Source organism: Trachinotus anak, unplaced genomic scaffold (genome assembly GCF_046630095.1).
Source record: "Trachinotus anak isolate AG129_WGS33_773 ecotype Australia unplaced genomic scaffold, CSIRO_AGI_Tana_v1 ptg000012l, whole genome shotgun sequence".
Taxonomy (NCBI): Eukaryota; Metazoa; Chordata; class Actinopteri; order Carangiformes; family Carangidae; genus Trachinotus; species Trachinotus anak.
The window spans coordinates 11856300-11881496 of record NW_027273863.1 but is presented as its reverse complement, the minus strand read 5'-3'; the positions used below and the strand labels follow the sequence as shown (position 1 = coordinate 11881496).

General features: G+C 42.9%; 1 long non-coding RNA gene across 2 annotated transcripts; it reads left to right on the top strand.

Annotated features, from left to right (window-relative positions):
• The first annotated feature begins 1133 nt into the window (after positions 1 to 1133).
• Positions 1134 to 22729, top strand: LOC139629651 (uncharacterized). Of its 2 annotated transcripts, none has more exons than XR_011693015.1 (4): positions 1134 to 1382; positions 4294 to 4388; positions 12249 to 13103; positions 22121 to 22729. It is a non-coding gene; the product is annotated as an uncharacterized lncRNA (long non-coding RNA). The 2 variants fall into 2 exon arrangements; XR_011693016.1 differs by lacking the exon at positions 1134 to 1382 and adding an exon at positions 2327 to 2444.
• Positions 22730 to 25197: the final 2468 nt, after the last annotated feature.

Here is a 25197-nt window from a genome sequence, read left to right as displayed (position 1 = left end):
CTCTCACTATCTCATCTCCTCAGCCCAGATATCACTCATATCATAATATCGCTCTCGATAAGGCTGAGTGTAGCCTGAATATGCTCAGGATTTGGCTATAGGCGTGGGCCTTTTCTGCACCAAGGACAGAAACCCTGAATTCCTCTGCTTGGCGACGGCACGGCGAGTTTTTATCTATTAAAAATAAAAACCACAGCTCTTCCTTTGTGAAGCCTCTGCGGCCTGGAAGAAACACTGATCAGAGGAGAGGCTTTAAGATTTTGTTTATAAATGCTCTAACAGGGTTACTGTAGGCTGGTATGATCATGTAACAATCATGGGGGGGGGGGGGGGGATACATAAAACAGCCATAATCAGGTCATATGAAAAAGTAATGAGAGTGCAGACAGCTCATTGGCCCTGTTTCAACACTGTTCCTGTGAAATGCATTTCATCATCAAATAATGTTTAGTATTTAATATCTAGCACAACGGAGGAGAGCAAAAATATCTTATAACTTTGTCTTATTGAGGCTTTTCAGTTGTGGTGTTTTTCAGAGTTTTCTTTTTGTTTGACTTCTTTAAATGATCTGAAAAGGCTTATTCTAAATTAAAACAAATTATAGCCCAGCTTCTTGGACTTATGATTTCTATCTAATAACATTTCAGCTCTAAGCCTAGGGAAGTCTTGAAAGATTATTTGTTCCTCCAACGTATCACCGCTAAAATCTGCAGAATATTGTAAAGGATTGAAAGGATTTCATAAAATTTGCGCTCCCATTACACTGTCTGAACAGGATTATAAAGCTTATAGTTAAAAAAAAAAAAAAAAGCTTCTGTAACAGAATGCGAAACTCTAAAAATAAATAAATAAATAAATGTAGAGAAGTTGAAATAATTTCCCACAGCCCTTATCAGGCTCCATTAGTATCAGTCGCTGCTCTCTGTCTCTCTGGGTTTGACGAGGTCACTAATGAGGATCATCGGAGGAACCAGCTCCTGATTGACACACAACTGCATCGTTCAGTTTTCAAATTGGCTTTAATATTTTCAGATTCCCGCCTCTCTCTCTCTCTCTCTCTCTCTCTCTCTCTCCCTCCCCCCCCTCTCTCTCTCTCTCTCTCTGAGGCGGAGTTTATCCCCTCTGCTCACCGTGAGGACTCTCCGCACTTGACAGTCGCAGCTCCTGTGTGCGTGGGAGTGGGCACCGTGTGGTTGCCACAGAGGTCCATATCCAGATAGGACAGGACGCTTTCTCCCTGCTCTTGTTATTTTTTTCACGCCGCTGTCTCTCATCGGGAGCGAGGAAATCCGACGTTGCTAAAACGGAGAGATTCAAGGCGGGATTGACACTGTGGGAGGATTTTGACCGTGGAGTGGAGTGGAGTTGGCCCCGGTGTGCGAGTAAGTGGGATGTAGTGTGTATGTTAGTTGATGTGGGAGTTGTCCTAACCCCGCTGGAAAAGGCTGCTGTGTGTTTTCTCTGCTGTACCTTCATCACATTCATGGTTTGAACTAAATTTGAACTAGACGCAACAGCAGCCGCACAGCTGACGGCTGTGCAACGACAACTTTGCTTGTTTGTCAGACCTGGTGGTTTAAATCTGGCTGTGTAAATCCACGATACTGGCAAAAGGCAACGCCAGCTCCTAAAAATTACGTCCGTATAATAATAAATGGTTTTGATACGGCTGCAATAGGACGAGGCAGGCTGCCTGGCCTGGAGCTGCATGCACTTGAGAAGCTGTGCAAAGCAAAAATGTTGCTGAAACTTAAAATCGTAGTGATACTCGACTGATGCAGCATGTTTTATTTGCGTTGTTTATTTTGGTGCCAATGGGGCAAAGTTGAATTTTATGGCGATGGACTGGGCCAAGTAAGCAGCTACAATATTGGGCCTTGTACGACAAAGTGTGTGTGAGTGTAGTTGTGAGCGTGTGACAAAATCAAAATAGTAATGAAGGCCAATAACCTGCGTGTGTTCACTTCATTCCGCCTCCAAAAACATGCAGACAAATATAAAAGCTTGTTTTATGCGGAGCAGCTACATTGCCACTCTCTCTCTCTCTCTCTCTCTCTCTCATTGTGTGTGTGTGTGTGTGTGTGAGGGGGCTCTCAGTGCAATGTGACCATAGGCAGGCTCTCTCTCTCTCTCTCTCTCTCTCGCTCCTTCTCTCCTCTCCTCTCCTCCCTGTGTTTATCGGAGATGCGGCCCCTTTAAGAGACGACGGGTTAGTTTGTGTCTTTGGTTATCTAGCTGTATGAGTTTTAATTTCATAAAGCTAGAGAACCGAAAGTACGAACTGACGCCAAGCACTTCGGACCCGGGGGTCCTTCTCGCCCGGCATGGAGGAGGAGGAGGAGGAGGAGGAGGAGACGATGCCGGGCAGCAGCAGGAGGAAGCAGGATGGACGGATGCTGAGGGAGGCTGAGCTCCGCTGCCGCCGCCGCCGATGAGGAGAAGTGGTGTGGTGGTGGAGGGGGTGCTGGGCTGGGGGTGAGGGTGGTGGGGGTCCGCTGAGCCTGAAACAGCACCGGCATGAATTTTAGTTGTGGTTGTTGTCCTCTCCTGAATAGGTGTCGGCACGTCCACAGGAGCCACCTGCGTGTCCGTGAATGTTGCTGCTTCTTTCAGGGGTCGTGGTTTGGGCACCGCGGTGATGCCGGGCTCTGAGGAGGATCAATACATCGTCTCATCGTTCAACTTTAGGACATAAGGGGGGTGACGCATGTGGAAAAAAACACACTAAAAACCCACAGCGCTCGCTGTTGTGTAGTTTGCCATAACTGCGTGGGTGTTATAACAGCAATATCTTGAGGGGTGAGACAGAAATAGTTAAAGGATGCATTTGATTGGTCGATCCAGCGATCAGGTGACGGCGCTGGGAGCAGCAGCAGATCGCTTTCTAAGATCTCACATGGAGGTTATGGCGATTTCTGTAGGCCTGGAAGTTGGTGTAACGTTCACTGAAGCCAGTTATTACACCGTGAATTCATCCTGCAGAGCTGCATCCACTGCAAGTGCAGACTCCCCGACTCCTGCGATACTCTGAGTGTGTTTCCTTTATGAGTGCTGGAGGCTAAGTGATGTCCCCTGGCTGTAATTAACTTGACATTAGGAGTGTGATATATAATTGGATGCACATGTACGTTGCTTGGTGCAAAATGAAGTCTTAGTGGAGCACAGAGAGAGAGAGACAGCGCAGGACCAAGCTACTGTGTGCTAACATGTCTGATAACACCACAGCCACTGTTTCTCCATCATCTGACTGTCACATAGTGTGGGTTGTTTGGCTCTTTGCTCCCCAACCAGAACCTGCAGGGTACAACACATCAACAACGTGGTGCACCAGCCATTTACAGCAAAAGAGACCGGGCTGTACACGACCATCTTCAGCTTATTTCCAACATGCTTTCATCACTGAAGCCGACTCCGAGTTAGACATGGCAGATATGTTCAAATTCGTGTTTCACTGGGTGGATTATTTTCACGTTCGTCTGCTAGATCAGAACAAAATAGGACATCGGCTCAGAGTTTGATCTATTCTTAGAGCAGAATCAGCAAGCCTTGGAGATGACTGAATATCCCTGAAGTCCCAGCATGCTCTATTTAGACCATGACTGACAATATTTGATGTGCGCCGTTAAACAAGAGAGCTCAGATGGTGTGTGACTGTGTGTGTCTGTGTGTGTGTGTGAGTTGTTAACGTTTGCATAGGATAGCCGGTGTACAGTTTGAGCCAGTATATATGATTTGACCTCCACATCCTCCATTTTAGAGTGATGCAAAGAAAATCAGGGATTAAAATATGATGGGATTATGTAATCTTTCTATCTCTCTGTTCAATCCCACAGATTACAGTAATGTTTTTGATACCCTGTTTTTATTGGTATACAACATTTTTCATGTTCAATCGTGTATTTTTAGTAGCTTGGGATGCTGCCCAGATGAAGCACGCTCTATACCATCATTTTGTGGTATAGTTTTTCTACTTAGTGTGGCTTTTCCATGACATTTTAAATTTTGGGGTCTCCACAAACACTTTTATCAAACATGATTTACTGTTCACACAACAGAAAACACATTTATCCTTGAAACAAAGCAAAATAATGAGAAGTGCATGGGAGAAAGCAGCACTTCTAAAAACAGTAAAACAACTGCTGTTAGCTGCAAGGTCAACACAAATGCATTTATTTCTCATTCAGTCTTATCTTTCTTCCACGGCCTTGCAAGCTGCTTATTTACCTCTGAAATGTGCGATGGCGTATGAAAAATTAGAGCTACAGCTGATTCTCTTTTGTTTTGTCTTTAAAGGGAAATGTCAGCGACGCCAAACCTAAAGTTTTCATCAACTCGCAATGAAGACAGACTGCCACCAGACAGGATGAGGAGCTGCAGCCATCCTGCAGGTAAATATTTCAAACAAGAACACATGCATGATGAACGCAGATGTGGTTCACTTTCATATGAGCACCAAACCATGATATTGCCAAGTGCACCAGCAGTTTGTTTATTCTGCCTTATATATTTTGGGCACAGCAGTAAGTCCATGGAGTTAAGAGAAAGGTTCAGGTCAAACTTTAAGATGCTGGAGGCTTGCACACAGTTGTGTTTCTACAGTGTCATGACCAGTGATGTTGCAACATTGCTGGTGGTTGATTGTTGTCCATATTTTTGTGGAGCTGTGAGGATGGAGTTGGTTGTGTGTGTGTGGGTGTGAAAGACAGACAGAGCCTGAATTTTGAAATATTGAGGATTTTGTATTTTGCATCAGGAATGATTTTTGAAGTGTGCAGCACCACAGCAATCCTCACTGTCTTATTCAAACAAAAAGGGCCATTAAGAGGGACATTTACTGCTGTTTTTATTTGCGCACAGCGTAAATGTCAGTTTTATATCATTCATGTATATATCAGAATATATACATAGAGTGCGTAGGAGCAATAGACTGTAGCGCACAGCAACAGAGAGAGTGTAAACGCTGTGAATTGAGTGAGTGAAGTAAGACCTCCATGTTGAATTCTATCATTCCTTTCTCCTTTGAAGTATTAACATTTTTTTACATTGTACATCATCCCCATCCTCCTCTCTCTCTCTCTCACACACACACACACACACACACGCACACACGCATTCTCATACATTCAGCGTTTTATCCCTTTAAACACTATGATCCTATTTGTCAGGTAGAGTGTGTGGTAGGTGCAGGGGAGGTGGCCGTGTAATCTTTGCTGCGGTTCTTTATCCCGTTAGGAGAGCGCAGGCGTAGGGCTTCACCCAAGGTTTGGACCTGCTCATGTGGAAAGAGTGTTTGGGTGGCTCTGTCCTTTTTGCCCCTAATGCCTTGACGAACCACCCTCCCCTTGTCCAAAGTCTCCTGATTGTTGTGCGCCAAGGAGCGATTTGCATAAAGGTATAGCACATGCATTATTCAGCATTAAGTCAAATAGCCTGAAAATACCGTAGCGTAAATTGTAAAAAGGAAAGATTATTGTATGATGAATGTTTTGAGCTTAACATTTGAATTAAAAATTCTCAATTCTCAGGCTTCTGAGAAATAGACACCCGAGCCAAAAAGATATTATTTGAGTTATTTCAGCAAGATCGTAACAGAAACGTTCCCATCTTTAAGGCTGTCAAGATCTTCCCTCCAATGCTCCCTTAAATAGCTGAGCATTAGGAATTAAACAATAAGTACATATTGTTAGCAAGGTCAAATCTTCATGGTTCCGCAACCTTGAAGCTCAATAGAAAGCTCAGTTATTCAAATTTAGTATGGAGTTCTTTGAGTCGCCCAGATTTTCCCAAGCTTTATATTAGCATATGCAAGGACCGGCCTGTGCTGCTGTTTTCTAGAGTGGATGTAAATTATAACCTCAGTATTATACGGGCTGATAGGAGATAAATCTCTGCAGTAATGCATTGCAGCGAATGGGGGTGGGGTGGGGGGTGTTGTAGAGGGGTTGAAGAGTATGTGCGTGTGTATATGTGTGTGTGTGTGTGTGTGTGTGTGTGTGTGTGTGTGTGAGGTACTGTACAATAGCCGGTGGCAGATGGAGTACAGACTAATAGCACTTGCTAATAGTCATGCTAAACTCTCTTTTCACTGGTTTTAGTTTCTCTAGATTTTCTGCTACATCAATTGTAAAAAAAAAAAAAAAAGGAATTTTAAGAAGAAGATGCACCAGAATATAAATGTTCAGACATTTGCAATATTGGTGAAATAGTTTTGCAAGTGTGCACACATCGTTTTAAAACAAATATTAACACAGAGAGATTACTAAGTCGAAATTTGCACTTGTGCGGTCCAAAAGGCTGAGGGTCTTCAGGCCTCACGAGCAGAGTGGAGATCTCTTTGGAATCCCTATGCAAACTAGGGCTTGAATAATGAGATGTATTTATGAAGGGCTGGGAAGGGGGTCCTGCTTTTGAAAGCCAGTAGGCCGGAGCCTGAATGGGATAGAAGGAGGAGTAAGGGGGGGGGGGGGGGGGGGGGGGGGGGGGGCAAGGGGGAACGGGTGTGTGTGTGTGTGTGTGTGGAGGGTGTGGAGGGGGTACAGGGGCCCCCAACAGTCCAGGCCTCGGCTGAGGCAGCTGTGAAAAGGGGTCCCGTCTTTTTCCCACGCCCAGCAAGACGCGAAACACTGCCGCAGCTCGCTAGGGTCAAGTCCCATCGCTAATATATACACACATACATATACACGCATGCACACACACTGAGGGAGAGATGTGTGTGTAAAAGTTGTGCAAATTAACAAGCTGTCTGTGAAGCTCTGTGACATGCGGACACCTGCTATTCTCCCAGAATGCTTTGCACTCTCATCAGGGGCCACTGGGCTTGATGGGACAACAATTAGGTCATAACTTCAACTTGAACTTAAAATTCTGTGAAGGACTGAAAAGAAAAAGAGAGAGCCCGGATTATTCTTTTTTTATTTATTTCTCTTCTTGCATTTTGAAATAGTTTACATACTGCACCCCCTTCTTGTTACATTTATTAAAAAATATCACTTTAAGAATAGAGTCATTTTTACATTTTTGAAGTATATTCATTCTATATTTTTATGTTATCACATTTTGGAGAAAGGGATATTTGACTTCTGCAGTTGTTGATGTGTCCGTTCACTCAGACTGTGGAGACAAACTTGGCCTTGTGCTTGATCCAAGACCCTAACTGTCAACTTGGCATTGTCTGCGACCACGCTCACGCACGCACACACACACACACACACACACACACACACACACTCAGGCACACAAACTCACACACAGCTCGCTTCAGGGACACACACAAAAGAAAAATTTAAACATGAAATGGAGGAGGGTTGGACAAAGATATGGCAGCTATAGAGGAATGTTTTGCAGCTGAACCTTTAGCGTGACCTTCTGTCTTTCTCTAAATACAAAACGTTTTAGGCAGCGAACACAGATCGCCTTTTTTTAATATTGTACCACAAAAACTGAGTGCTTTGCAACAATGATTAGCAGGAAAAGAAAAGCAAAGAAAGGCAAAATACGTCACACATTTAGTTTATTTGCTTCAAGCCTGTCACTCAAATGCGTTTCCGAGTTCCTTACTCTGTGTTTTCATTTGGTGTTTGTGTTCATGTTTAAGAGCAGCGCGTCTCGTGCAGCTTTCTGAGATGTCGTCCATGTCAGCAGCTGCTCTTTCACCACCTTCGGCAAGAAGCTGGTGTCACACCCATTCCTTCCCTCTATCTCTCTCTAGATACTGGCACACCAATCAAAAAACGGTGCAGCACTCAGTTCCCTCCCCGCTCCCCTCCACCGCTGTGGCCGAGCTACACAGAGCGGTGTCACACTAATTCAGTTCCCCCTGCCTGCTTGAGCTCCCAGCTTTAATTCCACACTGCGAAAGACGCCGCCTGCTATCTCCTTGAGTACATTAGCAAGCATCCTCTCTTCTCTCTCTCTCTCTCTCTCTCTCTCTCTCTTGCTCTTGCTCCGACTCCCCTTTCCTCCTTTCTCCTGCCTGTCCCTCCTTCTCTATCTCTTTCTCCCTTCCTTGTTATCATGTTCCCTCCTATTCAGATGAGTTTCAAATAGAGAGGGGGACCCTTCTAATTAGCTCTGTAAAGATGCTTTGTCGTGGTCAGTGTGGCCACCAGTGTGTGCATTGAGAGGAGATGTGTGACAGCTAGTGTTAGCATTGAGAAAGTGTGTATGGGCCCTTAATGAGGTTTGTTAGCTGAGTGTGTATCCTGCTGTTTGAATACACCCTCGGCAGCCTTTGAAGGAACAGAGATGAAGAGAGCGAAGGAGGAGAGAGGTGTCTTTCAGCGAGGCAGGTTGCAGAATGCAGATGATGCATTATGCTCAGTGTGGTTTCCATTTGAACAGCAGATGAGAGGAGAATAATGCTTTACTTGCATGTTGTCTGTGAAAACTGTGGGAAATGTACGGGGGTCATCATGCTCATCAGACACTGGGTTTGGGGAGGGTCGGGGGGGGGGTCTCCTTGCCTCAGACATTTGTAATGACTCCAGTAAACCCTCAGTGGATTAATTCTCGACAGATGCTAAAGCAAGTAGAGAAATTGAAGCTAAGAAATATTAGCTTACTGGTTTAGCATCAAAGATGGTGATCATATAGCTCTAAAACAATTTTGGAAACCCAGCTAACAGTTTTTCTGATGAATGGGGGGCCAGGTGCACAGAAACGGATTCAGTTCATCATTTGTGGTTACGATTAAAGGGCCAAAAAAAGAGAGCAGGAGCCAGCTCGCTGAAGAGGGGAGCGCCTGTCAGAGATCATTACCGTGCAGCTTATGTATTAGGAAAATGAATATCTGCTTGAGTTTTATTTTCCTTTAAAGGCATAAAAAAAAGGACTTGTGTGTCATTCATTCAGCATAAGGGCAGTGAAAATGATGGTTAAAATAACAGTGAGAGGGAAAAAATGATTTTAAAATGTAGACAAAAGTCAAAGAAGAGATGGTGGTGGTGGAAGAACGAGGGAGATTGGAGATGGCTCTAAACAGACGAGAGCTGGGGGTGGAAGGTAGACGGAGGGAGAGGGAAAAAAATTGGTTGGGAAATGAGGGATTGTATGGCGCCAAAGAGCCGACCTGCTGGGCCTGCCTGCTGCCTCAGAGATTGTAAACTGTCACTCAGGATGCAGACAGACAAGCAAGACAGACATCATTTGCCCATATTACCCTCTACTACTGAAACTGTCGTCCACGCATCCCCCTCTGCTCGACTTCCTTTTCTATCTTTCACTCTATTTCCAGGCGATACATTTTTTTTTTTTATGCGTGTGCACATGCATGTATATGAACTCTCTAATCTATTTCCTCCATCTTCCTCCTCTCGCTACTTTCTGTCTGTGTTGATGAAATGAGTCAGCTTGCAGTGTATACTCTCCACTCTCATTGTTCGATGGTTCGTTGCCTCTCCATAGGAGGTAGAGAGTGTTTGGGCTCTTTCCCCTGTTTTACCAGTTTACCAGTGTAATCCTTTACGCCGCCACAATGAGCTCTCACTCCAGCCACAGGATTCTATTAGGCTCCCAGAGAGACACAGGATCTCCATAAACATTTCCCAGCTACCCCTACATCCCCCACACCCCAGTCACTTGCCACCTATACCACCCAGTGGCCTCAAACACAGACAACCTGACAGTTTCCTTTATACATTTTAAGCAGAAACTCCTTTTGTTTTACTTGTCTGGAAATGTAAGGTGGAATAAAAGCGTATACACTTGCATTACCGATAGCTTGTTAACTCTGTCAGCTTCACTCCCGAACTGACTCCCAAAACAGTGTTCCTCTACAACCGCAGTGTATATAACAAGCAACTGTGAACAAGTAAAAGCTTGTTATATGGTCTTTGGAGGAACGCTAAAGATGTTTAAAAAATGCTGAATTCACTGGAGGATGTGATTTCTGCGTTCTGCTGCAAACATGAGGCCATTAAAGTCTGCAGAAACTGTATATATCAGATTCTCAACCTGGCTCTGTTCATGTATTTCAGCGAAACCTTTGAAATGTGCAGAAGTAGTGGTGCATTTTGGTGTTTCATTTCCAATATTTCATCTTTAAAAGGAAAAGTGGAACATGATTATAAGGCAACTATAGTATGAAAATTCTGCTGCTTTTACAGACTGTTGCTAATATGTCACCGCTTTCATCCCTACATGTCAAGCCTTTGTTTTTTTCTTGTCGGTATGTTGCCTTTAATGGCAGTGAGAGACAGACAGGAAAGTGAGGGGGGGGGAAAGAGAGGGGTATGGGGTAAAAAGTTCACCAGCTGGAATCAAACCAGGGACACCGCAGTTATGTGGTATGTGCAACAAGCATTTTCGTTGCTACAGAGTAATGAGTGCTATTTCATAAAATAGACACGCACTATGTAATAATCATCCCAGTAACTGGAAATAGTTTACATGATGTCACTGCAGGATATGGACAGTGTGGCCAGGCTGAGTTTCTTTTGAGAATCATTTGCAACCATTTAACACTTGTTATATGGTCTGTTAGTGGGGCTCCGTCTATTTCTTGAAAAGACACAGACTTAAGCTATAGAGCGCAAGCGTATAGTTGGCGTGTGCTTCAGTAGAACTACGTACTTAATCAGTTTACTGAAAAACGTACAATAATTCAAAGACTAGTGTGCTCTTCAGGCTCCATAGCTTCATCTAAATTGAACTAAATTAACTAAGCACAGACAACTTGTCCTACATATTAACCAATCAGAGGCAGGAGCTGAGTGCAGTCGTTCTTGGCCCTTATTAAGTACCCAACAATGAAACTAAAGAACTAAATTTAAATCTACAAAATATCAATTATTTATAAAAAATCCTTTCCTAACATAGTCTTGAATGGTAATTAAAGCCTTTGTGCTGCTTTGTGTGGTTCAGGGATATTTTGATTAACCATCTGTATTTTTGTTTTATTCTGTTTTTTTATTCAGTACATCACCGTAAATATACCAGTAGCAGTGAATTGGCTCATTTTAAACTGTTGACCAATGGCCAAATGTTGAATCAGCCATTAAGAATAACAACATTTAAAAGCGAGCCAGGAGAAAGCAGACGAGAGGATCTACATTAAGCATCTGCTGTGAATATCGTGCTGAAGGTTAGAGACGTCTCTACTGAACTGATTCTTTAAAGTTTAGTTTTGTAAATATTTAAGGATGTGGCTGTGATGCGTTTGTCGTTGTCTCTCTGTTTCGTTCCTCAAGTCCAAAGCCATGGGTCACAGCCCCCCCCCCTTCCCACCCCCTCCACCCACCCATACACAAACATATCCCTCTATCTCCTGTCCGTCTCTCTCCTCCTCCCATCTTGATAATGCAGCTCTTTTCTTTCTCGCCGGGTGGAGGGCTGCCCTGAACCAACATTGTCCCCTATGCCGGCTCTAGTGGGGGGCCCTATTGTTTGTGAAGGAATGGCGAGTTAACACCCATGTCTGAACCCTCTCAATGGGGACATTGTGTCTGAATCTTCCTCCGGCTCACCCAGTCTCACCCCACGTTACTCCCCTGCACAGGCCAAGCTAGGGGCTACTCCAGGTGCCCTCCCTATTATATGCTGAAAACACCCACAAAACAACAAACTCAAATTCTCACCAGCAAACCATCCCATAACTGACCTCGACCATTTTAAGTGGCTATTATTGTCTGTGTCTTATTAATTTTCCAGCAGACCACATTGACCTGACCGTGTATTTGCTGCTGGTTTCGACAGAAACAGGGGCCAGTGGGTGTGTGGTTGCTGAAGGAGGCCCCTGCAATTCATTTTTCGTATAGAAAAGAACAAAGCCACACATAAAGGACTTTATTGTATTTGCATGATAACAGGATTCAGACTGTTTTCAGAATATTTCATGATGCACTGAAGTGAAGGAATTCCTGCAGATGAATCATCTGTTTAGTATCAAAAGGGTTATAATGCTCATTGTTTTTATTCATGCCAGTCATTAGGACTGATGTAACATAAATGTTCTAAGAGGTTATGTGTGATGATTTGAACGTGAATGATTTAAACAGTATTTCTGAAAGACATTTTAAAATATGAACAGAGATAGATGTGTCTGTGTTTCATACAGTATGCTGAGCATTTTTATTTGTGCCTGTATCGCAGCGAGCGCCTTGGGGCAGGTTACAAAAGAGCAAGTTGGCGTTTTCTTCCCACATATTTTTAATCAAAGTGTGAGTGTTTACATTTGCATTTGCATTGAGCAGAGGGATGCTGAATGCCAAAGGTGAGATTTTGAAAAACACTTTCTATTTTTCTTTTTACAGATAGAAACCAGGGTGGGTGGTTGGAAGGCTGGATAAAGGCTGGTAGATGACTGAACTCAGAGACCCAGCGCAGCTCATCATCATTGCCATGGGCTCTCGTCTTCCTCCTCTCCTCCTGTGGCCCGTACCTCCATCCAAGGGTCCAGCAGAGCCAGTGAAGCCCAGGTGGGGGGCTAGTGAGTGGGCTGGGAAGGATGGAGAAGGTCCCTGAAGGCTAGAAGCACCTCTGGAGCTACCGTCATGCAGGAAAAATCAATATGAAACACAGAGCCTGCACAGCTCTGAGTGGGGTTTCCTGTGTTAGTCTGTGGCCTAGGGGCCCGCAGACCTCCAAAGGACAGGCCCTGCGTGGCCCTCAGCTGCAGCCCCGGCTCCTAAGACTGGACCTCAAGTCCCGATCTCCACTGGCTGTGTGTGGTTCTGCTGAAGGGGATCTCTCCCCAAATAATACCCAATACCCAGAATGCTGAACAACCGCCAAGAGGGATATTCCTTCCTCTTGATTTTTTTTTCCTTCATAAGATTGACATATCCCCCACCTTCTGCCTCTGGTTGTTTAAAAACCAGTTTGGGAGTTCTGCTTTTGACTCACTCTCCATCCTCAACTCACCCGTTATTTATTCCCCAACCAGTTTTTACATTTGACAAAGAGACAGTGCTATCTTTATTTTCTCCTCCTCTCTTGGTTTGCTGTTACTATGGTGAAGCGTAGACATGTGTCTGTTCAAACCAGGAACACTGCCACATGAAGTGTGATCATCTTTTTTTTTTTTTTAAAAGCTGACTGAACAGCACACAGGGCTGAAGATCACAGAGCAGAGAGACCTTCCCACCTTGTAGTGGAAATGGTAAATGGCAAGTATCTCTCTTAAGCACTCCACTTTTTTTCCACTCTATGAACAACTCTCAATGTGCTCTCATTACCTCATACATTGTTTAAAACAGCATGTATGTGTATTTGGTCAGACGGGTCAGATTTTAGGGTGATGGATACTGCTGTAAAAGATGTTTTTATTTTTTGCTCAAAGAAATGTTTGGAACTTAAAAGGTTCATTTAAGAGTTTAAGTCAATTGACTCAGATCTGAAGATAATGAATCATACGATACAGTCACCCTTTACATTATCTACAACAGAGAGCTCGGTGTGTGTGTGTATGAATGGACTGCACACGCTTGGCCTTGAGAGTGTTTGCCAGCGAGCAGCAGCAGCGTGCACCCACAGCTCCCAAAGTGCTGCCGTCGTCACAGCAATGCAGTGTGGTTGTTTCTATCCAGATGGGCACAGCTTCAGACAAAATGGCCGCCAGTCTTTCCCTCTGCCAAAGATGGCGGGTGCATCTCTGTCGTCTGCCATCTGTGCATCCGTTAGCTGTTATCGAATGCAAATCGAGGCTAATTGCATTTGCATAACCTACAACCATCATGTCGTTGGCGTGTGCTGATAATTGCTCCTATGAATGCGACAAAGCGGCGAGCAAAGCAGGAGTGAAGTCATGTTTTAAAGCGCATTCGGTGCCGTTTGTTTTTCTCTTGAGGTGCCAGCGTTCGCACCCTGAAATGTGTTTGATAGGTGTTCGGTGCATGTGAGATCAAGAGTCCGGACCCACTGTGCCATATGGTGTGCATGTTCGCATGTGATTCCCTCGCATGCAAATGTGACACTGTACAAAAGACTAAGCCGAGGCTTTCTTTAATCAGATAGCGCTCGGTCACACATGCACACTCACAGTTTTTTACTCACAGACATACATAATGCACCGATGAAAGCATTAAGCAAACAGAAGAGCTCAGACACGCACACAGACTCTAATTAAGAAGGGGTCCATAGGCCCAACAAACTCCAGACAGACAGACCATAATAGTCTCATTTTCATGCACATGGGTGTCTGGTTACCATGGCACTGAACAAATTGTGTGTGTGTGTGTGTGGGGGGGGGGGGTGATTTTGCCAGGGAAGGGCTGAACATGAAACATAGAAAAAGGCGGTATCACTAAAATTGCTGCCTGAAGAACAGTGGATTGTAGCTTTGAAGGATCATGTAATGTTGCTTCTCAGGAATACGCCAGTTAAACGGAACTGCTGCTCATCTATTTGCGACTCTGGAATAGCGCCTTGCATAAAATGAAAAAAAATATTCATCATGGCTGATCTCATAACTTGGTTTAATACTAACGTTCGGGGCTGTTTATGTAGTCAGAGAATTGAAGGGGAGTGTAAATGAATACCTCACGTTTCTGCATTTCGGCAGTGCGTCGTTTTTGTGGTCACGTTTGATTGAGCGGGTCTTGTTTTTGAGGGGCGGCGTTAATTCATGCGATGAGAGTCGTCTGAGCAGCTGAGTAACAATGCAGCGTTCGTATTTGCATTCGCCCATCAAGGCAGCTGCTGTGCTGTACAGTTAGGTTTACTGTGGGCAGCAAAATGGCGGTCACGCGAATCATAGGGTCTGTCTGCTGGTCGTGGGAGCTGAGGAGAGGAGAGAGGAGGAGGAGGAGGAGGAGGAGGAGGGGTGAGGAGGATGGAGGTGGGGGGGTTAGGATTTTGGGGCGTCTGGTTCAAGAGAGAGCGAGAGAGAGAGGGTTGCAGGGTCTAGACTGTGGGGTGGGGGGTCGTTTAGGAGGGGAAGATGGAGTGAGGGGGTGTTAGAGGAGAGGTTATTATTTGAGAAGGTAGGGGGGGGCGTCTGGTTTTATGAAGAACCATTAATTAGGGACTGGAGGGGAGGGGGGGGTAGTTTGTCTGCATTTGTGAACGTGTGTCTGTGTCTCGGCCATTTGCATAGAGCGATGAGGGCGTCCATATGCTGTGCACCGAGGCAAATTCAGTCACAGCCTTTTGCACGCGTCTCCAGGTCTCCCTCACATGATCTGAACGAAAAGCTGCCGAGTGCTGCACCCCTCCACATCTGACAGTCACATTATCTGTGGGAGAGCAGGGACGCGCTCTACCCCATTTCTCCCAATAACACATAAACACCCCTACTATACTGACGCCTCATGTTAGTAGCATCACTGTTTCTGTTCGTTACGCCGGCCAATGGGGAGATGTGGAGCTGCTTTTGGCCAGTCACAAATGATAAAGAATCAGGAAGAGGAAGGAGAGGAGAGGGGAGTCACGAGTTTACCCTTCATGTGCCAGGGGGAAAGAGAATCAACAACACAGCTTTAACTGGAAGAAAGCAAAGGATAGAGGGAAGGGGGGGAGTGACATCAGAGCATTATTTCATGATGACAAAGACATGGTTTTCCAGACATACCACAGCTGGAACACACATAAATAAAGCAGTGTATTAGAAACAAATGTGGCTGTGCTCTGTTTTCTTTGTGTGCCAGTCAGACATGGGGTCGTAGGATATTTACAGATTCATTTAAGGAGGACGAAGGAAAGAGAAAAGCCTCACCTCCAGTGGTGGTGGTCGACATGAGGCCCAAAAAAAGCCTCAGACAGCCAGACACAATGCAAATCTCCATAATGTCCCTTATGAATACTGCCATGCTGAAAGTGTGATCGTCTCCCGTGCTGGAGGTCTGCGCTCGGAGCGTGGGAATGTTCGGAGAACATATGCAGAACAGTCGGGCACTGGCGAGACAGCCTTGCTAGCATGAATGCGGTTGTAGCAGGTGAAAGAGGACCCTAGAGTTCATGGGTCAAGGCCAGTGAAGGGGTTGTCTGGCTCATGAGTGTGTGTGTGTGTGTGTGTGTGTGTGTGTGTGTGTGTGTGTGTGTGTGTGTGTGTGTGTGTGTAGGGCCACTCGGGTTGCCGTCTGGGTCTTGCTGGATGCTAATGAAGTTGCCAGGCTGTTTGATAAGCACTGCTGTCTATTGTTAGCTCAGTCTGGTTGCTCAGAGAGGACTAGACTGGGTGTAGACTTGGACAAGAGCTCCTTCATCATCTTGTAGTCGCAGCAGAGTAGAAGACAGGCAGATAGACAGGCAGCCTAAAGTCAGACCTCCCCTGCTGAAAGTGGGATTGTGTTGTCTGGAAGCCTTTTCTCCCCACATCTCTCCTTTCTGTGACATTTCTTCTCTGAGTGACACATTGGTCCCAGGCTCTCCAGTGTGGTGCCGATCTTTGTTTCTTTTTAGATTGATGGCAGCTTTGTAAAAGGACTCCACATTTCCATGCTGGCGCATTAGCCACTGTGATTTCTGTCAAATCAAACATGAAAACCTTATTAATAGTTTTGTCAAAACTTTGAGATCTCTGTCATCTTAAAGGATAAATCTCGTGATATTCTATCTTTTACTTATTGTCAACAAATCCTATGAAAAGACCAAAACCAACAGTGAATTGATCATTTACATTAATAAAGGTCTATATGACGAAGGAATCTATTGGCAAAAATTTATTTAAAAGTCTTATATCCTTCAGATGGAAGATTATCCAGACCACAAGTCATACTAGTTTTTAAAGAAGTTATAGTTCTTTCAACTATTTCTAATTTCCCTATTAGGCACTGTCAGACTCCTATTGACTGTAACTTCTGAAAAAAAATCATCATATTTTCTATTTGCAAAGTTTCTGTATATCAAATACAAATTAAATCTATAAAAACATAGATCTTAGTGTATAAACACATTTTAATTTAAAATTTTGAGATTGCATTGCTACATTTTTTGTTATCATTAATCAAATTAGCCAAATAGTGATTGAGTTATTAATTTGATTTATTAGCAGATTCACCTTTTTAATGCTTCTGAGTCTTTTTGGCTACTGATTCGGTCCCAGCGTGTGGCTTGTATAACCAAAGACTGCCTTATCTTATTCCTCTGTGTCACAGAGCTCAGTCATTATCCCAAAACGATGTAAAAACACATCAGTGAGCCACACTGTTGCACTGGGTGACGTGTTCCTTAACTACAATAAACATGGAGTCTGTGTTTTATTTTTTAGCCGATACATACATACGCACTGTCCTGCTGCCGTTAAGACACACTAGTGCACCAAATGTGTATTAATCCACAGCTGAAAATAGTCCCCAATAAATGCAGTGTTTATCACTTTTTGATTAACATTTGCTAAAAACTATAGTGCCCAGCTGCTTTAGGAAATTACTGAGACTTTCTAGAAAATTAAATGCGTATATTTGCGAATGATTTGCATCTTGGGGCTGAGAGCGACACAGAGATTGACTACCATATTGTTGGTTTTGCTCTTGTCATGGTTGTTATAGACAATATGAAAAATATAGAATAGTGCCAGCAATATGATTCCTATATACAGCATTTTAACAGCATATATCATAAAACTGTATCCAGTTTGTAACCATAAAATTGTATCCAGATTCATTTCTGGCGTGTCCTATTGTAAAGAGCTGCATGCGTAAAGGTGCATTACTTATGGTATCCCTTTAAGAGGGAAAGCATTACCTCATCAGGAGCCGTGTAAAGGAAGGAAGTGAGTGAATGGGTGAAGGAGCGCAGTGCTAACTCTCTCCACTCCTTTATGCTTGTGGGTGCAGGCTTCATTAGCTCCACAGAAAGGGACAGCTCCCTCCAAGTCCCCTCAATAGACCCATAGACCTGTCTCGCTGGCACAGGCTCTGGCTCAGTAGGGAGGGTGTGTGCGTGTGTGTGTGTCAAAGTGTGTGTTTGTGCCTGTGGTATGTGTTTGCATGCGTGTTCACGAACCATTCACACACCACCAGGCCTCATAGTTTCTCACTCATGCCTAAAGGAAGCCTGGCATTGACACTTTTTTGAGACTCACATCTCTCTCGCACCCTCTTTGTCCCTCACTCTCATTTTCTCTCATGTACTTTATTCTCCATTTCACAATTTTTACACATGGTGTTTTGTCTTTCAGTCACTTTTTTCCTCCCCATGTCTAAGATTTCTCATAGATATCTGAGCCTTTCAGTAAATGACCATATGTTGTACAGGGCTCAGACTGATGCACTCTGTTTTTTAGACCTGTCCTTTGGTGTTTTTCATTTAAGTTACTTAACATTAAATTTTCTGATGATTCTCCACCTTGCTGACTTTGTATTAAGCCTGTATAAAAACACTGACCCATACTTGAGATGTAATGCCTGCTGTAAGAGTAACTTCCACCTAAAAATGATGTTTTGCCATTATTTAAACTGCTGTACCGTTTTTGCATGATGAACAACTGACTAGTTACATTTGCAATGATTCCTCTGCAAAACTTTGACAGCTAGCTCATGTTACGTGTTTTCACTTACACAAGATACACTCGCAAAAGAGATTTTTTGATTCATCTACATGTCAGATAATTGTGATTCTTATCATGTAAATGTATCTAAACTCCACCAACCAAACAAATTTAAGCAATTTTCTTTGCTATATTGTTTCAAGAGGGATGCACTATTTCAGAAGCCTAAGATTAACGGATAGAGCAAGGCACTATAAACACTTTTTGTTTTCATTAGAAACCTCTCCCACAGCCAAACTGTAGACACCGATGCAGCTGAGAAGATGGTAGGCGCTTATCCCTCAAAAACCCTGCCTGCATTTCCCATCAGGCAGTGTGTGCGGGCAGCTATTCAGGGTCCTCATCTAGCGAGGGGGAGGAGACACATATATAGGCAAAGGTGCTGGAAGGTGGCGGGCTAGCATAGATGATTAGCATGGGCAACCGCCGCCTCTTCCTCTGCTCATTGCTGCTGTGCTGCATTAATGAGCCCTGTGTGCATCAAACACTGTCTAATCAGCACTTGTCATTCGCTTGTGCAACGAAATTAGGGAACAAAGCTTCTTTTTATATCATACAATTATTTTGTCAACTCAAGGAGAAGCAAAAGATGCCTTATTTGTGTGGATATTTAGCATACCTGCTGGTGATCAGTTGCTCGTTAATTACTGATTTCCAGTCGAGTCCAGGTCATAATCTCTGTGGCTTCAAAACTCGAGCGAAAGTAGAGTGAGGAAAACTTTGTTATACCCAGGGAGAAATGCGAGCTCAGACTCAGAAATAGAAGCCTTGATAGTGACAAAGAGAGAGAGTGTCCTGGTTTGTGGTTCCAGAGGGATAGCGACACTTTCGCATTTCCCCTGCAAAATGAAATAGGATGAGCTCTTTTAACACACACACACACACACACACACACACACACACACACACACACACACAAATATATATATACACACACGGACACCTTGTTCCCTCCTTCTAAGTGAGCCAGGACTAGATTCGTGCAGCTTTGTTGTTGAGGCAGCAGGAAACTTATTGCCCCAGATTTAAAGCAAACCTTTGCTTCCCACATGCAGCAGTTAACTGTTCACACTCTTCAGCTGAATTTAACTCAAAACCATTTAAATCATAATTTCACCTTTCTGTTTTTTTTTTGTCCTCTGCATCAGTATATGAAATGTCCAGCAAATTGTATGTGTATATGTGTACACATGTGTATGTAACAGACAGCATGACCTCTGACCTCGTCCTGCTGTGAGGCTTTCATTCCCATAGGCTGGGGGGTGTTTGGGGTGGGGGGCTGTGGTCGTCTCTGCACACACATACACACGCATGCACACACACACAGACACGCACTCACACACTGTTGGCTGTATTTGTATAGCTGTCGCTCGGCCACCCATTCAGGGCTCAGTCACGGCCACTTAGAGCGCAGCAGACTCAGGGATTCAGACGAGCTGTGATCCAATGACATGTATTTATAATGAGGGGGCTGCGGGGACGTCTTTGTTGGACGGACACAATGTCAGCATAAGAGTGTGTGTGTGTGTGTGTGTGTGTGTGTATTGGGGAGGGGGGGGGGGGGTTAAATACAGAAAGAAGGGAAATGGAGGGAGAGAGTCCAGTAAGGACACCCCCCTCCCCCCGTCACACATACACATTCACACCCTCCTCATGGTTACAAATTCAGGCTTTTTCTGGATTTATGCCTCTCTTACTTTGGCAACTCCTTCACACACACACACACACTTTCTCTGCTCTGCCTTCTTGGTCCATGGACAAAGATTTACCTCGTTACCATGACAATATCATCTAAAGACTGACCTTGTCCAGTGGAGGAGAGGGAGAATTTGGTGGATGCTGTATTCTCTGTGTGTGAGCTAGAGAAGTTAACAAAGTTAAAAAATCAGGGCTGATTTTAAGTCTTCTAGGGTTCTGGTATCTTTATAAGCAAATTGATAGGATGGCTGTCTGTCAGGTCTTTTCCTGTCCTACCTGCTGACCTGTTAGTGTTTTATACACAGCAGAAACCCAGCCTCGTCAATGAATAGACCTAATACGAATATTTCAAGCTCTGTGGCTCGTCGTTTTCTTACTCTATCTTACCAGGACAAAACTTGAGACTTGAATCTTTCTGCATTAATGTCTGAAGTCAAGAAAAATCTCAAGTAAGTCAAAGTCTGAAGTGTACAGCTCTGATAATAAATACATTTATTATGGATAAATCAAGGACATCAAATTTTGAAAAAAAAAATGTCGCACAACTCTATCCAATCCAGTGCTTTATTCACCAAACGCTCTCATCTATCTTGCCCTCATTAAGTTGGTGTCTGTGGTTGTTTCCTGTTTGGAACGAGTTGAGAAGACTTGGCTGCGTGTGTTTTCTCAAAGTGAGAAACTGACAAATCAAGGACGATATAGATTTATTTATGTGGAAGGGAAGAAGATCTGAGACTCTGCTTTTCGCAAAGATATTAAAAATCCTGCAGTTATTTTAGGATTATAAGAGCGAATGCAGAGGAGGGAAGCAGGAAAGACAGAAGGCAGAGAAGGAATGATTTCTAAAAGATGTCAGGTTGGAAATGGTCCATCCACCTCCTCTGACCTCCTGTATCTCTGTGTCTTTCTTTGGCTCCAAGCATAACACTGTTGTATCATTTTAAGGCTTACAGTAATCTTGTTAAGGCTCCAACCTTTACACTCCTGCTTTTATTAAAATAGAAATCAAAATGTATATTTAACAGTATTAAACTCTTTGCAAGTTGCTTTCAGTGTGTGCTGTCTGGAGACAGAGCTGTGGGCTCCCCTCTGCATACATTAGCCAGTTGATGGGACAGTGTGGGCAGAAGAAGAGCCCTGGAGAGCCCTACAGGCTCAGGAAGGCCCCCCATAATTGCCCAATGTCTGAAACACTGCATCTACCCAGGGACTGTAGTCTAGCTGTGATCTCCTCAATCATAACTAACCCTACTCCTCCTCCTCCTTCACACAACCCACACACACCTTGATTTTCACCGTGAATCAGTCTGCAGTGTTTGAGAATTAATAGAAGTAAGAAACTGGCATTTCAAACACATGAACCCAGAGTGATTTTAGATTTTTATAAAAGGTTTTGCAAAATAATTAAAATACATAAATACAAAGGCAGAGGGTCTGTTTCATTTATGATCATGATTTAAGTCTGGACAAATTAGGATTAAATCCTTTATCTCTACTAGTCAGATCCTAATCTTGTTCAGTCATGACGGTGCAAAACCAGACAGCAGAACTGTGTGTGTGTGTGTGTGTGTGTGTGTGTGTGTGCGTGCGTGCTCGTGCGTCTTTTCCCTCGGGCATAATTGTAGGGGTCCCTTTTCGACTGTGTGTCCTCTTGACGCTCCAGACTTTAGAGGTCAGAGGTGGCCGAGTGTAGACTCAAACACAGACAGATATTGGTAGTCATGAGGAGGGAGTCCCGTCTGTATCTCCATCGCCGCTGCCCCGTCAACACCCATACTTTTTTTTTTTTTTTTTTTTTCAAAAACTGCTGTGTCAGTCCTGTGACATGACACATACACAGATATGATTATCCTCCCTGAATGCACGGGTGTAGTTATATCTCAGGCAGTGTCACTGTTCTTTATGATGTAAAAAATAGGATAATTTTATTATGTTTTTTTTAATTTATTGTGTCCCAGTTCTGTCACTAATTTCCTCTGTCTTCTTTCCTCCTTGCAGATTGATGGCACACTGGAAAATTACTGATCGGCAGAACAACTTTTGACTTGAAGAAAAGGATTTTTGTCAAGATTGGACTGGAACAATTGAACAATTTTTGCCCATTTTTTCTGTTGTACAATTAACACTTAGAGGTGAAACCCTAAATCTGGACCGAATCCAAGAAAAAGACACTGACAAAGAGAGGCAGAACATACGGAACATTTTTTTCCTCCATCTGTGCCTTGAGTTGAATTTTTACAGCACGTGTGTCTGTGGGTTAAGATTTAAGTACAATTAAAATATATAATTTAACTAATTATTGTGTTTTATTTTACCAAATGTATTCATGATGATGTTAACTGATGTAAAATTATATGACTCTGTTAAATACATCCATCCAGGTTTAATCCTGTGTGTGTGTGTGTGTGTGTGTGTGTGTGTGTGTGTGTGTGTGTGTGTGTGTGTGTGTCTTTTTCTTTGACCTTAAAAGACCTGTCACTCCATTATATAGATGTCGAGGTTGAGTCAGCTAAAAAATACTCCAAGGTCTTTTTTTCACTGTCATTCAAATAAATTCAGGTGATGTAAAACTAAATAAATCTGGTCAATAAAGAGAACTTTGAACTTGGCATGGAACTCCAGTGATTTTATTCAGTCTTCATACTAAATATATTTTCAACGAAAGCTCTTAACTGAGACACACGCTCTCACATTTATTATTAAAGCAGGGCAAAGGTTTATTGCTCTTTCCTGTTTTGACACACGTTGATTCTGTTAAATTAATTCAGGTGTAGCAGTGTCATTAGTAGTGGAAACTGTTGCAACACATTTTATTTACTTGAAAACCAACACTACTACTTGCCATTACACAAAAAAAGCCTTATCTAGATCAGAATTTTACAACATAATACATTTATTGTAATTGATTTTAATAGGCTTTTGCAGGTTTAAGGCTTTTATTCTGTGATGGCCCGTTTGGGCTTTTTGTTAAGTTTAGTTTTTTTTCATTATTGGTGCAGAGAAATAGATATTTTATATAAATCAGAAATGAAAAGGCCCAACACCAGCTAACTAATCTACTGTGCAGGCCGGATTCCTCAAAGAAGGCTAATTACAAGAAGGTTAATTGTGCATTAACCGTAACACAGGTAATTTTGAATTGGCTATTAGAGCAAAACTGCAGTGAAGAGGCTTTATTTGATTGAGTCTCTTTTTTTTTAAAATCTAAAACAAATGCTGCATTGTTGTTGTTAACCCGAGAAACAAATTTAGGCCTTCATGAAACTGCCCACAGGCCTAGAGGACAATAATGCAGAATTGTTTTCATTGTATTTTCAAAAAAAGAGATTTGATTAGGTTGGGGTTTTTTTGGTTTTTTTTTTAATTAAACAAAATTTTGAAAAGGAGGAGGAGGAGAAGAAGAAGAAGAAGAAGAAGAAGAAGAAGCAACACTATCGCAATCAAATAGTCTCTAACATGGTTAGAAAAGAAAAGAAAAGAGAAAAGAAAGAAAGAAAAAAAAGAAAAGCCTGTTGGTTCAGCAACATTTTGTTAGTGGCACCATCAAATAAAAACAGCCTTTGATGTTGAAAATATTGAACAGAAGAGCACATGTATTGTTCTTCAGGTATAAGTAGGTTCATGTTTTGTATTTTTGAATCAGTTTTCTCTGGGTTTTGCATTAAAAAAAAAACTTGCTTCATAAGGAAATTGAATTGTTAGGGATAAATTTGAAATGGAAGACACTGAAATGGAAGAAAGGCTGTTTTGCTGCTTTTATTTCAGAGAGAGAGAGAGAGAGAGAGAGAGAGAGAGAGAGAGAGAGGGAGAGAGAGAGAGAGACAGCCATCATCTGAATAAATGCAAATTGGTTCTGCCTCCACCTGGCATCGTGCCAGGTATCTATAGCAACCACATCCACTGACAGCCTCCGTCCATCCCTCCCTCCTTCCGTCTCTAATTAGTCCTCTATCTTCCCTATAGCTCCTTTCTTCCAGTGCTTTTTTCCCCCACGTTCCCAGAAATCTTTGCACAAAGACTCTGGCCCCAGCTTCCTGTCCGGTTCATGCTCAACCCCCCCCCCCCCCCAATCTCACTGAAAATATCTGACTAAACCAGATATTTCGTCTCACTGAGATGCGTCAAGATGCAGACACAACCTGAAATCAGTTGTAGGCCTAAATAAAATACGGATTCATTACTATATTTGAACGAAACCTGGATTCATCTAAATCTACTCTCAGACATCATCTGTATTTTTAAAATATCGCCCCTTTCATTATTTTGGTCAGTTTGTTGGTGTGTTCACTGAATCGGTTTCCTCATCAGGTTCATGTGTTGTTGTGCTGCGTTCACGGTCAAGTTCAAAGCGCCAGCAGGGCCCCGGGCATGCGAGCAGCATCATCTGACCCAGCTCACCTCCTCCTCTCAGCTCTGAGAGCCGCGCTGCGCCGCCATCCACAGGGCACAAGAGGAAACTACAGCCGGAGGAGTTCACCCATTCACGACGCTGCAGCCTCCTCCAGTGCTCATTGGATGTTACTACACACCATGTGTGTTCACGACATCTTGGTAAGTGTGGGGGAGAAAAAGGATCCGGGGAATTGATAAAGAAATTAGCTAAATGGACAGTAAAAAAAAAAAAAAAAAAAAAAATTATATGTTCTAAGTATACAATTTTACTTTCCTTACTATTATTATCATTATTATATTTCTGTATATACATGTGTATTTGTTTATATAACCTTATGTATCGGAGCTAAAAGTAGTGACAAACAAATAATAGATAATTTATTAATTCAGTGTTTATTTATTTCGTGTTTTCTTTTGTCAGTTATTTATGTAATTATTTGCATCCCTATTAATGTAGCCTACTTGTAATTCCACACTTACATTTATTTATATATTTATTAATTTTCAAAATGGTTAATATATATGTCTTCAGTTTTGTTTATATGTATCTTTATTTATGTATGTTCTGTGTCACTTTGGGAAGCCCAGGTTAAATTGATGTTCCTTTTCCACATAATTTTTTTTAATGGCTTTTTCTAATTTTATTTTTTCTTACTTTTTGTATTCCAACTCATTTTTTCTTA